Here is a 15,565-nt window from a genome sequence, read left to right on the forward strand (position 1 = left end):
ATTTCAAACAACGGAAACATGTGGATCGCCGTTGCCACAGATTATTCGACCCGTTTTGCCTCACGAGACCTCTTCCGAGCAGCAACTCCACCGACGTCGCCGACTTCTTGACACCAGAAGTCATTTTACATCACGGCGCCCCGAGTTAACTTCTCACGGACCGAGATCACTAGTTTTTATGTGATCGATGACCTACTTCGTTCTTGCGCAACAAAGCACTAGCTCACGACGGCCTACCATCCCCTAACAAAAGGCCTCACAGAACGTTTGGATCGCACTATCACAGACATGCTCGCCATTTATGTTACGGCTGACCATTGCGACGCTGCACTTCCATCTGACACATTTGCGTACAACACCTCGCGCCACGACACTGCTGGGTATTCCCCCTTCTATCTCTTGTACGACAGAAAACAAAATCCGGCCTTTTGACACGCTCGTACTCAACCCTGCCGAGCTGTCAGCCGCGTATGCTCGACCGTGAGATTGCCCATCGATGGCTCTACAACTCGCCGCTGCGAAAGCATACTTACGGCAATCATCGTCAACCGAATGTCGTCTTTACCCGGTCGACCTCGTTTTGCTTGGGGCTTTTGCAACGTGTTGGCTTGTCCTGCAACAGTCATCACTGGAACGTCGCTTTTACGCAGGCGACCTTTACGCAGGCGACCTCGTCTTGGTTTGGACGCTACCAACGAGTCGGCTTGTCCTACGACAGTGATCGGCGGAGGGTCACTTTTACGCGGGCGACCTCGTTTTGGTATGGACGGGACCAACGTGCCGGCTTGTCCTACGGCAGTCGTCAGTAGAGCGTCCTTTTTAGGCGGGCGACCTCGTTTTGGTATGGACGGGTCCAACGTGCCGGCTTGTCCTACGGCAGTCATCAGTAGAGCGTCGTTTTTAGGCGGGCGACCTCGTTTTGGTATGGACGGGTCCAACATGCCGGCTTGTCCTACGGCAGTCATCAGTAGAACGTCGTTTTTAGGCGGGCGACCTCGTTTTGGTATGGACGGGTCCAACATGCCGTCTTGTCCTACGGCAGGCATCAACAGAACGTCGCTTTTACGCTGGCGACCTCTTCCTCTGGGCGGTCTTATCATGTCGACTTGTCCGAAAAGGTCCTTCCGAAATATTATGGCTCCTACCGCGTGCTACTCGAGGTGACCGATGTCACTTATGAAATGGCCCCTCTAGACTTCACCGCACCGCCCACGTCTTCAGGCGCAGTTCAAGTCACCTGCAATTAAGCCTTATCTTTCGCCCAATGTTTGCGAACAAAGGTCCACGCTTTCGCCACCTGGGGTCAATGTTGCGGTGTTGCAGCTATCACCATCGTGAAGTGAGAGAAGAAGAGGGAGACGACGTATAGACTTCTGGTTAATAACAGCCATCATCTTCATTGCTGGAATATTTTTTTTTCATTGTAAATATCTTGAAAATATATTCGCATCAATATAGTGATGTCTAAGAGGAAGGTTTAAGCCTACATACCCGAAGGGAGCACACTTTGCCACAACAGTTAGGGTTCCACATACGTTAAAAAAGGAGAGCCTGCAGAAATATATTTTATTTTTTCTGGGAAAGGGGGGGAGGCTACCCTACCTACTTTGTCTACAGAAGGGGCTGAGCAGGCAGATGTGGTCAAGTGTCAGTTTTGGCAACGCCTCCTAGAAAAACTATGCCTGGAACGTCGCTCTCTTTTCAATTGGGAGCCTCCTGCCAGCACCAGCACGCGATCTCGGAGGCCGTGCCTCCTGCATTGTGTTGCGACCGGCCGCCGCGGGAAACCGCTGGCCTCCGTACCGCTCTGTCACGTGATATCATAGCTGCCCGGAAGCAACTGTGAGAGTATTGCTGTAAAATCAGGGGGTAGGGCAGCGCTTCGCGAATCACGTTCCAGGCATAATTTTTAGGGGGCGTTGGTTTGGGCTCTACCATTACAAAAAAAAAATATCGCGGTAGAGGGGGGGGGGGGGGGGCGGGCCTGGTGCGCCGCCCGCTGGCTAAGCCACAGGTGTGCGCACGCGGGGGGGGGGGGGGGGGTCAGGGTGGCACATTGACATAATAGAGGGAGGGGGGGGAGGCGCTGCAACGAAACTTTGCCCTCTTTTGAAGGGGATCCCCGCACACGCTATTCGGCTATGCCACTGGCTGTTGGCAACACTTTGGCGGCACCACACTAAGCCTGGGCAGTGACCATAACAACATCACACTGTCTTTCGGCACCCCTCCACAAAGTACAGAACGTGGGCTACCCACAGCACACCAAAGATCTCGCTAACAGTGGAATTGACGCAGTAGTTGAACTGTTAGAAGAGGAAGCCCTTCACAAATGTACAGAACTATGAGGACATGAAGGAATGGTTTCAGTGTGCTAATCTAAAGCACAGGGAAGGACGCACACAACAGGCAGTAGGGCAAGACGGCGGCCTAAAGCATGGTGGGACAGTGAGGTAACAGTAGCTTTGGCAGCCCATAAACAATGCTGCCGAGATCATCGCCATGCCCTATCTCAAGAGCAAATGCTAAAGAGATTGTGGTGCTGAAAACCAATACCTTGAGGCCAAGAGAGGGATAGTGCAAAAAACAATGGCAGAAGTCAAGAAAAGACTGCTCCGGACAATAAAAAGGCAGGAAGAGATGCAGCCAAGAAACTTTGGAGACATGTGAAGGCACAGCAGCGGGGAGCCACCCAAGCTATCACTTCCCTACAAGACCCCCGCACCGGTGTCGCGTATGAGGCAGAGCAATGTACACCTTACATTGAAAGGTACATGGCTGAAATGTTGCAGGCGAGGCTACTCCACCATGCCGAGAGCAGACCAATACCAACAGATAACCCCATCCCCCACTACGAGCACATAACACCAAGGGAACTAGACTCAAGGTGCCTGTTTCTAACACCAAGGGAACTAGATTCAAGGCGCCTGTCTAATAGGGCTGCTGGATTGAACGGCATCCCCTTAGCCATACCAAAGGGTACAGGAAAGCAGACAAAGCAGATATTGCTTGAGGTCCTCAATGAGGTGATGACAATGGTGACAATACCACAAGCGTAGAAATGCACACGAGCGAGAATGGTTGAGAGGCATGGAAAGGACAGCTCACCGCTGGACAACTATAGACCCATTGCAGTGACATCAGCTTTATATAGGCTTTTCGGCCATATCTTGCTGGCACAACTGATGAGGTGGGCGAAAAAGGAGGTTCTCTGTGAGCTACAGAACAGGTTCAGACCTGACCACTGTCTCGAGGACTACCTTTTGGTGCTTCTACAAGTGATAGAGATTGCACGCAAAGAACATTGCCCCCCTAATGCTAACCTTCTTGGATAACGGCCAGGACAGCATCGAGCAGGCTCTGGAATATCTTACAGGACCTGAAGGTGCTGGCAGAATGGCTGAGCATGCTCGATACTCCGTTTCATACATCATGTGCAATGCTGTCAAAGCTAGCGCTCTTGTTTGCGCTGTGTAATGCCACGACCAAAAAGTAGTGCGTCGCTTGGGGTGTACGAGAATCAATAAATGCTTCTCGGGAAACTTCTAAGCATACATATTTGTCATCAGGTTAAAAAACAAATGCCTGTGTTGTCGGATGAACAATCCAAATATGCGAGTTGGTAATTTATGTTTGTCGCTTTCGTACCAGGTTTTCGCTCTCCCCGCGACCCGCGCCGCCGTTTTTTTTTTTTTTCTTGTTGTGGCAGCTTCGAAAAAATGGCATCCAGCTCTGCGTCCTCGACCACCTCTCCTGCGCGAATTTTTTCGAAGCTTCGCACATCAAAGCTGTCAAAGCACGCCAAGCAAGTAATTGCAAATGTGTACGCCCGTACCAGGATGCGTTTCCCGGAGAAATCTGTGCGGGAAGTGCCGAGTGTTGTGAGCGAGGACACTGGAATATCTCCCCGTACCGTGGCAAAATTGAAGGCGGAGCGTCTGTGTGTACCTTTGGTGTCACCGAAAAAACGAGAAAAAATGCGAATCACCGAAAAACGATAAAAAATGCGGTATAATCGCGACAAAATCGCCATGCTGGTCAAACCTCGGTGCCAGCTCAGCAGGTTCCAGCCCTCACAAGGGAACACGGTATGCTACAAATGAATAGATACGTACAGTTCACTTCCGCGTGCAAGTTGAAGTTACTGAAAAAAAAAAAAGATTTCAAATTGAACTCGCAAAAATTATTAAAAAAAATGGCACCACGTGGATTCAAACCCATGCACGTCAAAACTACGGTGAACTCTCCGGAGCGACGCGTCAGACCACTCGGCTACGAAACCGCGCGGACCAACACCTCGTGTTTTCTTTACGGACTACTTGCCTAGCCTTCACAGCGTTGCACCTGATGTATGAAACGGAGTACAGGGGCTATATGCAGACACAACAGCAGTCATTGACAGGGAAAACCTGACCACCCAACCGATTGACATTACTCAGGGGCTGCGGCAGGGCTGTCCTATGTCACCACTCCTTTTCATAATATACATAATTGGAATTGAAAAGCATCTGACAGAGAGTGGCCTAGGCTTTAACCTCAGTGACATGAAACACATTGTGTCGTGCGATAGAAGACTGCCTCACCTCTTTTATGAGGATGAGGGAGCATGGAATAGCTTCAATCCCTGCTGGACATATGCACAGAGGAGGGCAACAGGCTTGGGCTGAGATTCAGTGGAAAGAAGTGGGTGGCTATGCACTTCCCATTTAAAGAAGCAGAGCAGATTCCTCCAGCGCAACTGCAAAGCAATAGCATTGCTTAGGTAGGAACCTACAACTACCTAAAAATATTAGTGTCGGCAACTATCAACTACACCCAGGAGTACGAAGAGTAGCTCCGAGCAAAGACAGCAGCCCGGTGAGCCTTTCTACGTTCTAGGGCTCTATGGGCCTTTAGTCGATATTGCTACACGCATGTTGACATTTTGTGGGACGATGCGCGTGTGTGTCTGACAAAGAGAAAGAAAGGTAGTCCCCACTCGGTGGCTGGTCAACTATTCATGCCGCTGGTGCTGGTTCGAAATATATTTCATCCACAGCCTCGTCGACACAGTGTCTTCTCTTCCGTAACATATTTAGCGGAGGTGGAACGTTCCCCGCCCTCATCCTGAAGCTTCGCAGTGGCCCCGCACCGTCCAGCCTCCTGCCATGGCTTCTAATGATAACAACCCGTCACTGCCTCCAGCTGGAACGCCAGCCACTAAGTACCTTGCGATGTCCCACCCCCGTGATCCCGGTACGCTCTCCGCCCAATCTGATCTTAACATCACCTACTGGCTCCGCATGTACGAGCGCGTTAGCCAGACTCACCGATGGGACGCTACCATGATGCTCGCCAACGTAATCGTTTACTTGAATAGCACCCCGCGTGTATGGTTCGACGCTCATGAGACCGAACTCACCAGCTGGGACATCTTCAAAGAACGGCTACGTGGCATCTTTGCGGACCCGTCCTGTCGACAAATGGCCACGCGATAAAAACTTTCCACCCATGTACAGTCATCAACCGAGTCGTATGTCTCATAAATACAGGACCTACTCGCGTTGTGCCGCGTAGTGGACGAGCAAATGACCGAGAGTGACAAGGCAGGCCACATACTCCCGACCCCACTACAGACCGATGCCAATGAATGCACCACGCCATTACCCATATTTTCTGCCCAGATCCCACAATCCGACAGAATGAAGAAAAGCAGATGACAAGCCAATCTGCTTCCGCTGTCACCGAGTTGGCCATGTCTCTCACTACTGCCGCAGCACTTGGACCCCCCCCCCCCCCCCCGTTCGAGCCAATTTTCTTCTCCTCGCCCATACACGGACCTCCGTCAGTATTAGCCCAGCCGTGAGTATCCTGCTTGGGACGCACCTAAAAGTTCACTGTCACCGCAACGCCGCCATTCCCCATCACCCCAACCCCGCCGATATCAACCGCCGACTAACTATGGATCCCCCGGACAGAAAACTGGATCCCGCAGCTCCTGGAGGTAGTGCTGCATCAAGTGCAACTGACCTGAACCCTCCGTTGACGCTCCCTACTAATAAGAACTTGCTGGAAGTGCATGTGGACGGTCTTCCTTTGACAGCTTTAGTTGACACAGGAGCTCGGGTGTCTATAATGAGTGCTCGTTTCTGTCGCCGCCTTAAAAAAGTACTCACGCCTGTCGCAACACAAACCGTGTCGCCGATGGTGAACTGTGGCCATCATTGGAATATGTACCGCTCGTACTAGCCTTGCCAGCCACCACGTTCCTGTTTTATTTACCGTGCTCAACAATTGCCCTCATGACCTCATCTTCGGGGTGGACTTCTTATCGACGTATTCTGACCTGATCGACTGTTCCACCTGCACTCTCTGTTCAGAACTTCCTCTTCTTCCAGATTCTCGCCCCGAGCTGCCGAAAAGCCTCCGTACCACAGACTTCAGTCGGATACCTTCAAAAACCCTCAAACTCATTGAATTGGTAACAAGTTCCCCCGTTATTGACGGTGATTATGTCATCACGCCTATTCCTAATGTTTTCCTGGCACACAACATCATTGTGCCACACTCCGTCGTAACCATGGCCTCCAACCGGACCCCATGTCTCCCTATTATCAATTTCAATTTCACGCAGCAAGTACTACTACACGAAATTTCAGGTGCCATGGTTTCAGTTGACCCTTAATAGACGCCCACATCACCACTTTTGCTGCAGGCGCATGCTCCGATCTTCTATGTTGCCCGCAGAATGCCACATCCCTCGATGCGGCCTTGCGCCCCATGATCGACCCGAAACTCAAACCTGAACAGTCCAATGCCCTTTTCCGCCTTCTGGCTTCCTACCGCGACATATTTGACATCGACAGCAGTCCACTCGGCCAGACTTCCCTCGTAAAGCACCGCATTTCTACTGCTGAATCTCCTCCCATTCACCGCCGACCATACCGGGTGTCTGTCACAGAGCGTAAGGCAATTCGAGAAGAAGTCAACAAGATGCTAGCTAAAGGAATTATTGAATCCTCCTCAAGAACTTGGGCACCTCCCGTTGTGCTCGTTAAAAAGAAAGACGACACGTAGCGCTTCTGCGTTGATTACCGCCATCTTAATCGAATCACGAAAAAGGACATTTACCCTTTGCCCTGCATTGATGACGCCCTCGATTGTCTTCACGGTGCGAGATACTTTTCTTCAATTGACCTACGTTCTGGCTATTGGCAGATTGAAGAACAAGAGAAGACTACGTTTGTAACTCCCGACAGCCTATACCAATTCAAGGCGATGCCATTTGGGCTATGCAATGCCCCGGCCACGTTCGAGCGTATGATGGACTCGCTATGGCAAGGGTTCAAGTGGTGAACATGCCTGTGTTACCTGGATGATGTCCTTGTATATTCGCCTACATTTGAGACACACCTACAGCGTTTGTCAGCGGTTCTCAACACCTTCCGCACTGCTGCCTTCAACTAAACTCGTCGAAATGTCGTGTCGGCCGCCAGTAGATTACGGTGTTGGGCCACTTTGTCGACGCATCAGTTGTGCAGCCTGACCAGAGAAAATTCGTGCCGTCACGAGCTTTCCTGTACCCCAGTCGGTCAAGGACGTCCGGAGCTTTGTGGGACTTTGCTCCTATTTTAGAAGGTTCGTGAAAAATTTTGCAACGATCCCTCGACCACTCACCGACTTTCTGAAGAAAAACTCGACTTTTACGTGGGGTTCCGCTCAAGCTGCAGCTTTTTTCTCACCTCCTCACACTCCTGGCGACTCCACCTATATTGGCCCACTTTGACCTTTCCACTCCGACACAAGTCCGAACCGAAGCGAGCGGTCACAGGATTGGAGCCGTCCTAGCCCAACGCCAGCAAAGACACGACCGAGTTATCACCTACGCTGGCCACCTTCTCACAGCTGCCGAGCACAACTATTCAATTACAGAGCGTGAATGCCTTGCTCTTGTTTGGGCAGTCACAAAGTTCCGCCCATATTTATATGGCACGAATTTCTCTGTAGTAAAGAACCATCATGCGCTATGTTGGCTTTCGTCACAGAAGGATCCTACTGGCCAGCTTGGGCGCTGCGCTCTGCGACTGCAAGAATATACCTATACAGTCACGTACAAGTTGGGACGCCTACATCAGCACGCTGACTGCCTGTCCCGCTACCCGGTCGATGAATTGAGTACCATCTCTGACATTGACAACCGATAAATGCGTCTTTTCAGTTTCCCAACTGACCCGCATCAATGACGAGCAACACCGTGATGTATCCTTGCGTGTTATAATCGAACATCTCGATTCACCATTTTCCGACAGGTCCCATCATTCATTCATCCTCCAAGATGGCGTCCTATACCACAAAAACTTGTACCCAGACCAGCTGCTCATCATTCCGAGACACCTTCGCTCGGCGGTTCTCCACAAACTTCATGACCTTACAACTGCCGTCCACCTTGGTGTATCGCGCACTTACGACCGGATTCACCAATGCTTCTTTTGGCCAGGGCTTTCACGCTCAGTCGGAAGATACGTTGCGTCTTGAGATAAATGTCAGCAACGCAAAATACCATCGACGCTTCCCGCCGGACATTTTCACCACTTGACATTTCATCAGAACCTTTCTCTCGCATTGGCTTAGACCTCCTGGGCCCTTTTCCCTTGTCTCCTTCTGGCAACAGGCGGATAGCTGTGGCCACAGACTATGCCATCCCACGAGCACTTCCAATAAGCTGTGACACAGATGTCGCCGACTTCCTCCTGCATGACAGGATTTTGCAGCATGGAGCTCCCTCCACGCCAGCTGTTTACAGACCGTGGCCGCACCTTTCTATAAAAGGTCATAGCCGATATCCTACAGTCATGTGAAACAAGGCACAAGCTCACTACATCGTACCACCCGCAGACAAATGGACTCGCGGAGCGTCAGAATCGAACACTTACAGACATGCTTACGAAGTATGTTTCTTCCAAACACTGACTGAGACCTTGCTTTGCCATACAAGACATTTGCATACAATTCTCGTTATGACACTGCAGCTTACTCTCCATTTTTTCTGTTGTTCAACCGAGAACCTACATTATCCCTGTATACAGTCATTTCATCTACCGCGACACTGACCAGTGAATATGCCCTCGACGCTATACACGAGCTGCCTATGCACGCGAATCGCCCGCACTCGCTTTCTGGCCTCTCAAGAGAACCAGCAGCATTTGTAGAATCAACGGCACCACGACGTGCACTTTTTACCGGGTTCATTGGTCCTGCTGTGGTGCCCTACTAGTCAAGTTGGCTTGTTGGAAAAACTTCTGTCTCGCTACACAGGCTCATACCGAGTTCTTCGTAAGGTTACTCTGTGACATATGAAACTGCCCTTACTGCTTCATCACCTTCAACTGCCCCACAGACCATCGATATCGTACATGTGGCACACTTGAAGCCTTACCACTCTCCCGCTGACGTTGACATCTAGATGCGTTGAGACAGCACTTCTGCTGCCGGGGATTATGCTACATGCATGGTGACATTTTGTGAGACAATGGGTGTGTGTGCCTGACAAAGAGGACGAAGGGTTGTCTCTGCTCAGTGGCTGGTCAACCGGTCATGTCGCTGCTGCTGGTTTGAAATATATTTCATCCACAGCCTCGTCGATACGGCTCCTCTTCTCTTCCGTAACAATATAAAGTGGTCCGGGAGCCGTGGAAGTGCTTGACCGTACCAGCGCTAACTTTAGGCAATGCGGTGGTCTGCATCGCCACGTCGACAAGACTGGCACTGGAGACCCGACAGAGAGAAATTGGCCGCACGGCTTTGGGAGTCCATGGCAGCACACCAAATGAGGCTTTACAGGGGGACCTTGGGTGGTCATCCTTCAAGGCTCGCGAAGCGACAGCGAGGCTGGCATACAAGCTCCGCCTTAGTGGTCTGCCGGATGGCCGTCGAAAGCGGGACCTGAACCTTCGAAGCGTGAACTCCAAGCGGGTCATCGGGACCCGAAAGCTGGCTGAGCGATACGGGACACCAACCATCAGTCTGACCGAGCCACCACAATGAGGTGGGAGGCAGAAGGTCAGAGTAAGAGTGAAGAAGGCGGATCTCACAAGGTGACACACATGGGCTCTGTCTGGCAAAGTCTCCACTGACGACCTACTGTGCGAGCAAGGAGGTCATCATCAGCAAGGAACCTCAGTATGACAACTCCAAGGAAAGTGCGCTGCTGTTTGAGGGGCACAGCATGGTGCTGCGTACACATGCCCTATGGGCGAAGTACACGGAAAACTTTGACACGAAATGACTTCTGTTGAACTGCGCAGAAGAGACCATGCGTCACATCGTGCTTTATTGCCCGGGTCTACTCCCCAGTTCACTTCACACCAGCAGACAGGTTGCAGAAAACCGAGAAAACTCAACGACTACCGGCAACGCCGCAGACAAAGCTGAATGCAGACTCGCAATAGCACAGAGTTTCCGGAAACCGAATGAGCACCCAAATTTGGAGCGGTTGCTGCTGCGAAAAGGCATCTGGAGGGATGGTGGCAGGCGTCTTGGTGGTACAGCAGCACCAAACAGTGAGACCGTAGAGGCACACATTTTAGTCACCCCAAACAGAGCTTCACGTGGTTTTGGTTCTTTTATGTATTAGTTTTATAGGCCAAGATCCAGAAACACCGTTAATCGCCTGCTACAAAGGGCAGAGCCACAGAAATCATCATCATTATTATTAACATAAGTACAATTCAGGCTGTGCATTGGCTTACGCTTGATAAGACAACTATGAATCATCACCCCGTCAGCACTTCGTGTTGGCGGGGTGATGCAACATGAAGAAAGACTTTCATGTTGCAATCTAATAGTGGTATGCTTAGAATAATCATTTTTATTCATGTTGCAATATGATAGTGGTATGCTTAGAATAATCATTTTCTTGCAATTTCAATTCGAAGTATTTTAAAAATATTCTAGAAATATTCTATTCGATTTGCACTCCCACTTCAATATTCGAATTCATTTCGTATACTAAATTTTGTTATTCACACAGCTCTAATTTTTATGAAACTTCCTGTTAGGCAAGTTTGTTCTGTATCATAGACATTTGTTGTGTTTTATTGCAAAAAAACGGAAAAGAAAAGAACACTCAGACAAGATTGATTGATTGATATGTGGGGTTTAACGTCCCAAAACCACCCTATGATTATGAGAGACGCCGTAGTGGAGGGCTCCGGAAATTTCGACCACCTGGGGTTCTTTAACGTGCACCCAAATCTGAGCACACGGGCTTACAACATTTCCGCCTCCATCGGAAATGCAGCCGCCGCAGCCACGATTCGATCCCGCGACCTGCGGGTCAGCAGCCGAGTACCTTAGCCACTAAACCACCGCGGCGGGGCAACACTCAGAGAAGAAAAACACAGGGTAACTTCTCCCCCTTTATACTGTATTCTCATCTCTTCTCGGCACTCCTTTGTTTTCCACATTTTTGCAAAAAAATGTAATCTATTTTTATATGAACATAACTACACGGGAAATATCTAATCTCGAAAGATGCCAATAATTTATCATTACTCTTAGCCTTTATCTACAGTTATCGGATTAATCTTAGTTTGTCGATGTAACTGACAGAAGAGAGCTCAATAGGGTTATTCAAGCAAGAAACGGAGCTCCAAGTACATGTTAACTAAAACGAATTTAAAGGGTACTGAATCAATATTTCGCGGTCAAGATAGCCGGTGAGGTCGATTCCCGTGACCATTCGTATATCATCTGCAAAATATCAACAGTGTGCATAACTTGGAAGGCATTTTGATTTAATTTTGACGTTTGCGCGAGCTCTCAACTCCATCGTGTCATTGACATTCTTTAAGGGGACGCTTTGGGGACTTCCTACTTCCTTCCAGTCACCATGCTGCCATTAAGTGATGACCACATCATAGCCACTGTTTTTCTTTTGCCACATTTGTTCCCGCAGTGTCTACTACTTGGCGGCTGGTTGTAACTGCATGGCTATGCTGTACGCTTTGACAGTTTTGTGTTCGGCGACACTGCAGTTCCGTTTCCTATTCGAAACTAATTCTTGATGCGGATCGTGCGGAAGTATGTTACAGTTACGTGTGCCGACATGGTCAAGAGCAGCACACGCTAGGTGGCGATAGTTGCACTCAGTTTTCGGAGCTCTCTCGAACCGAAACTGGAGGATAATGAAGACCCCATAATTAATTATCTGTCACGTGCTGCAGCAAACGAAGTGTCGTGTCATGACTAACAGGCCACTGCAACACACTGCAGCAGAAAAACGCGAGTCCAAGGTTTTCGTGTCAGTACCCCTTTAACTCTTTTGTTACCGCGCGAAAATGGTTACTTTTCTTATGTCTCGGGAAGATCCTTTTAGCCAGTTTGAAAAGTACTCCAGCACGGATTGTAGCATACCAAACTTTGCAGAATGAAATGCGCTTTCTAAAAAATATGTTATGAAGCAACAAAAATATTTTAGAATTAATAAAAATGTGAAAAGTACAACATTTTTCATCACCAGCTGGTAAACAGTGAAACAAAAACACTATACATGAAAAAATATTCAAAACAAAAAATTCGGAATATACATATAATACATAAATGACCCAGTACCAGTATAAAAATAATGTGCCATGAAATGTTTCTCTTCACATAGACAACCAATATCAGAACCGAGGTGCTGCTTCATTGCTCATGCCATCTGGTGAATCATTGCATGATTTTTCGTGAGACTCAAGTGTACTCGAACACTCTTCTGAGAAAACTTTTGTTGCCTTGCGATAAGAGTGTCCAGGTATTCCAATATAGATGGATACCGGTGATGTGAATAATCCCTCTATAAATGAGATGTCCAATGAACTTCGCTATTTCATCTAGCGTCACCTGTTTCCATGAGCCACCTCACTCCGCATAAGTTGGCGTTCCAATATATACATCCAAGCATATTCCTTTACATCTTTACTCATCTCTTAACATAAAAATGACACTATCGCGCGTAGTTCTAAAATGTTTCGCACTGCTCCGTAGTCAGGGCTAAGATGTGCTCCGAGGCCTTATTGCCGTTAGGAGCTCTGTCGCAGTACCACCACACCGCGCCCTAGCGAAGTGTGGACCTCGCACATAACCCGAGTAACTATAACATTTTGCACAAAGGTCCGAAGCTATACGCACTTGCAGCAGAGAAGATAATTTGAAGATGTAAACAAAACAAGCCCATGAATGGCTACGAATGTCTCAGGCTGATGCAAAACATCTCCATGAAGCTTGGCGCCGAGATGCTGTCATCCATGAAATATCAGCTCGTTCTCACTTAATTCAGGTGGGGTCGCAAGACATTTCCAAGCAACGCATGTGTTTTGCAGCGCTGATGCGCACCCATGTGCGCGTGATGACTGCGTAATAGGAGCGACTAGTGACACTAGGTGTGACCCTGTGTCTGATATAACAATAGAAGCAAAACCAATGTGGCTAAAAACTGGCTGTGAGAGCCACCTGAACACTTTGTACATGCAGCGGACCTTGGAAAATATTTTTTGTAGAGTTAATTGTCCCTGTCTTCTAGCAACAACTCTCTATTGATTAGTGGGCATAAATTTCCGACAATTATTACTGCTCAACTCGGTGAAATTGCGACGCTAACCATCAATTCAATAATTTGCTTGCAAAGTTTCTTTTCATTACAGAAATTCGATATTACTGTAGCATAAACACGAAGGGCATGCACTTCTGTCAAGTTTGCCAACCTAGTACATTTTTCCATCTATACAAGCACATTGGCTCATATTGCTCCAAATTAACTGTAGAATGCAAATAACAATCAATAGAGTGTGTATAAAACATTTTGATGGTCAATAAAAATTGTAACGCGAGAATTCTAACGAGTCCTTGGCCCGTACTGATCTCTTACTTTAAGTTCGTATGAATTATACAAGCTATATCAAGTTTCAAAGGAGATACTTGCCCCCTTCACATGGTAAGTACTATGTGGGCTAAAATTTAATCCTGATCGGGCTATGAGAAGTACCAAAATCATGATGTCCAAACTCGAGCTGCCCAAATTGAATCTCGAAAAAAATGCATTTTAGAGGTAAAAGTGAAAGCTCATCTATGCAGAAAAGATGTGTTTTTAAAGATGATTTCTTCCATCATAAGACCTTGGCAATCATGGTCATTTTGAATATGTGGCTTTAGTGAACCCCTCATCGAAATGTAATGGCAAGTGGCCAGGAGACAATTTCCAGAGGACTCTTAGACAATGAGAACTTTCAAATTTTTCAGTAGCCACCTTGTGCTATTTAAAAGCAATTTTAACCTATCTTGAGTTTAATTATAATTGTCAGTTTTAGGGGGGGGTTTTGTCATGAAAGTAAATAACCTCAACCTGTAAAAGCAAAGAAAAATGAAAAATACGTATTTTGGGGAAAAATGCATTTTCCCATTTGTAACTCCACTTAAATTCAAGGTTCTATACTCCTCCCACTAGCAGTCACAGTGACCCCCATTTTGGCATGCACCAACTGAAGTAAAAAAAAGGAGCCACTGCTTTGTCATCTGCTTGAAAACAATATGACACCACACTAGACAAAAAAATCAACATGGTCTAATGCCAAATGAGACATCAAGGGCATCACTGTTAAATTGTACCTACAATTCCTTCCCTTGCGAGATGACCTAATATCACAAACTGCAGAAGTGCCCTCTCTCTCTCTCTCTCTCTCACACACACACACACACACACACACACACATACACACACACACTCACAGAAAGATAAAAACAAAACATTGCATTGTTTTTCAGCTGCTTTAACTACGTTCCATTTTTGCAGTGTATAAAAGCACGACAAGGTCGACTTCTATAACTCGAGGGAGTCATTTCTCAAGGTGTCAGCTCATTTCATCAACACTCAAGACTGGTGTGCTGCTGTGTCATCTATCTACTACATAATAAAGTTCAAATTTTGCAAGCTTGCCATGGGACACACATAGGTTAGTGGACAATGCACAATTCAACACTGAAAAGTTGCTATGGTGCTTTAATGTACCATTCAGCATTGGGCTTACTATACGTATGTTCTGTCAAATACCAAGTGACTGAGTTGGTCACTTGCCTCATACGAAATATGCTATGGCAGTATTCACTAATGCATACCACTGCATTTACAGGTCACCTGCGCACTTGAGCGCATGCAAGCCCTCATTTATGTGCCTTACACCAGCTGCATCTCATGAGCTTGACACCCTGGTAGACATTACTTTGTATTGAGTTTATGAATGTTTACAAACAAGCAATCCGAATTTTATTACTGTTCATTCACCCAATGTTCGCATAGCTTAGCCGCACCGGAGCCCAAAATCACAAGCATCATGCATATAGTAGCAGTCTCAAGTATCTATATGCTCTGTCCACTGCATAGTATAGATACCATGCCACCACGGGGTGCTGTGATGAGCCCTTTTGCCAGCTCACATACACCAGTTTTGCTTAGTCCTTTTGGGTGATGTAGCCAGGCACCCCGCACCTCCAAGTAACATCAGCACCACTCCTTTCACATTCCCTGTCACCAAAAAACTGGTCCTGTCAGCCT

At 47.9% G+C, this 15,565-nt stretch overlaps 2 protein-coding genes across 5 annotated transcripts in view; one reads left to right on the forward strand and one right to left on the reverse strand.

Moving 5' to 3' along the window:
* Positions 1-15,565, forward strand: part of LOC142775009 (uncharacterized) — an 83,214-nt gene that overhangs the window by 56,849 nt on the left and 10,800 nt on the right. The window lies entirely within an intron of this gene.
* Positions 1-15,565, reverse strand: part of Rcd5 (microspherule protein Rcd5) — an 88,732-nt gene that overhangs the window by 33,005 nt on the left and 40,162 nt on the right. The gene's annotated exons all lie outside the window — the stretch shown is intronic.

Source organism: Rhipicephalus microplus, chromosome X, assembly GCF_043290135.1.
Source record: "Rhipicephalus microplus isolate Deutch F79 chromosome X, USDA_Rmic, whole genome shotgun sequence".
NCBI classification, from domain to species: domain Eukaryota; kingdom Metazoa; phylum Arthropoda; class Arachnida; order Ixodida; family Ixodidae; genus Rhipicephalus; species Rhipicephalus microplus.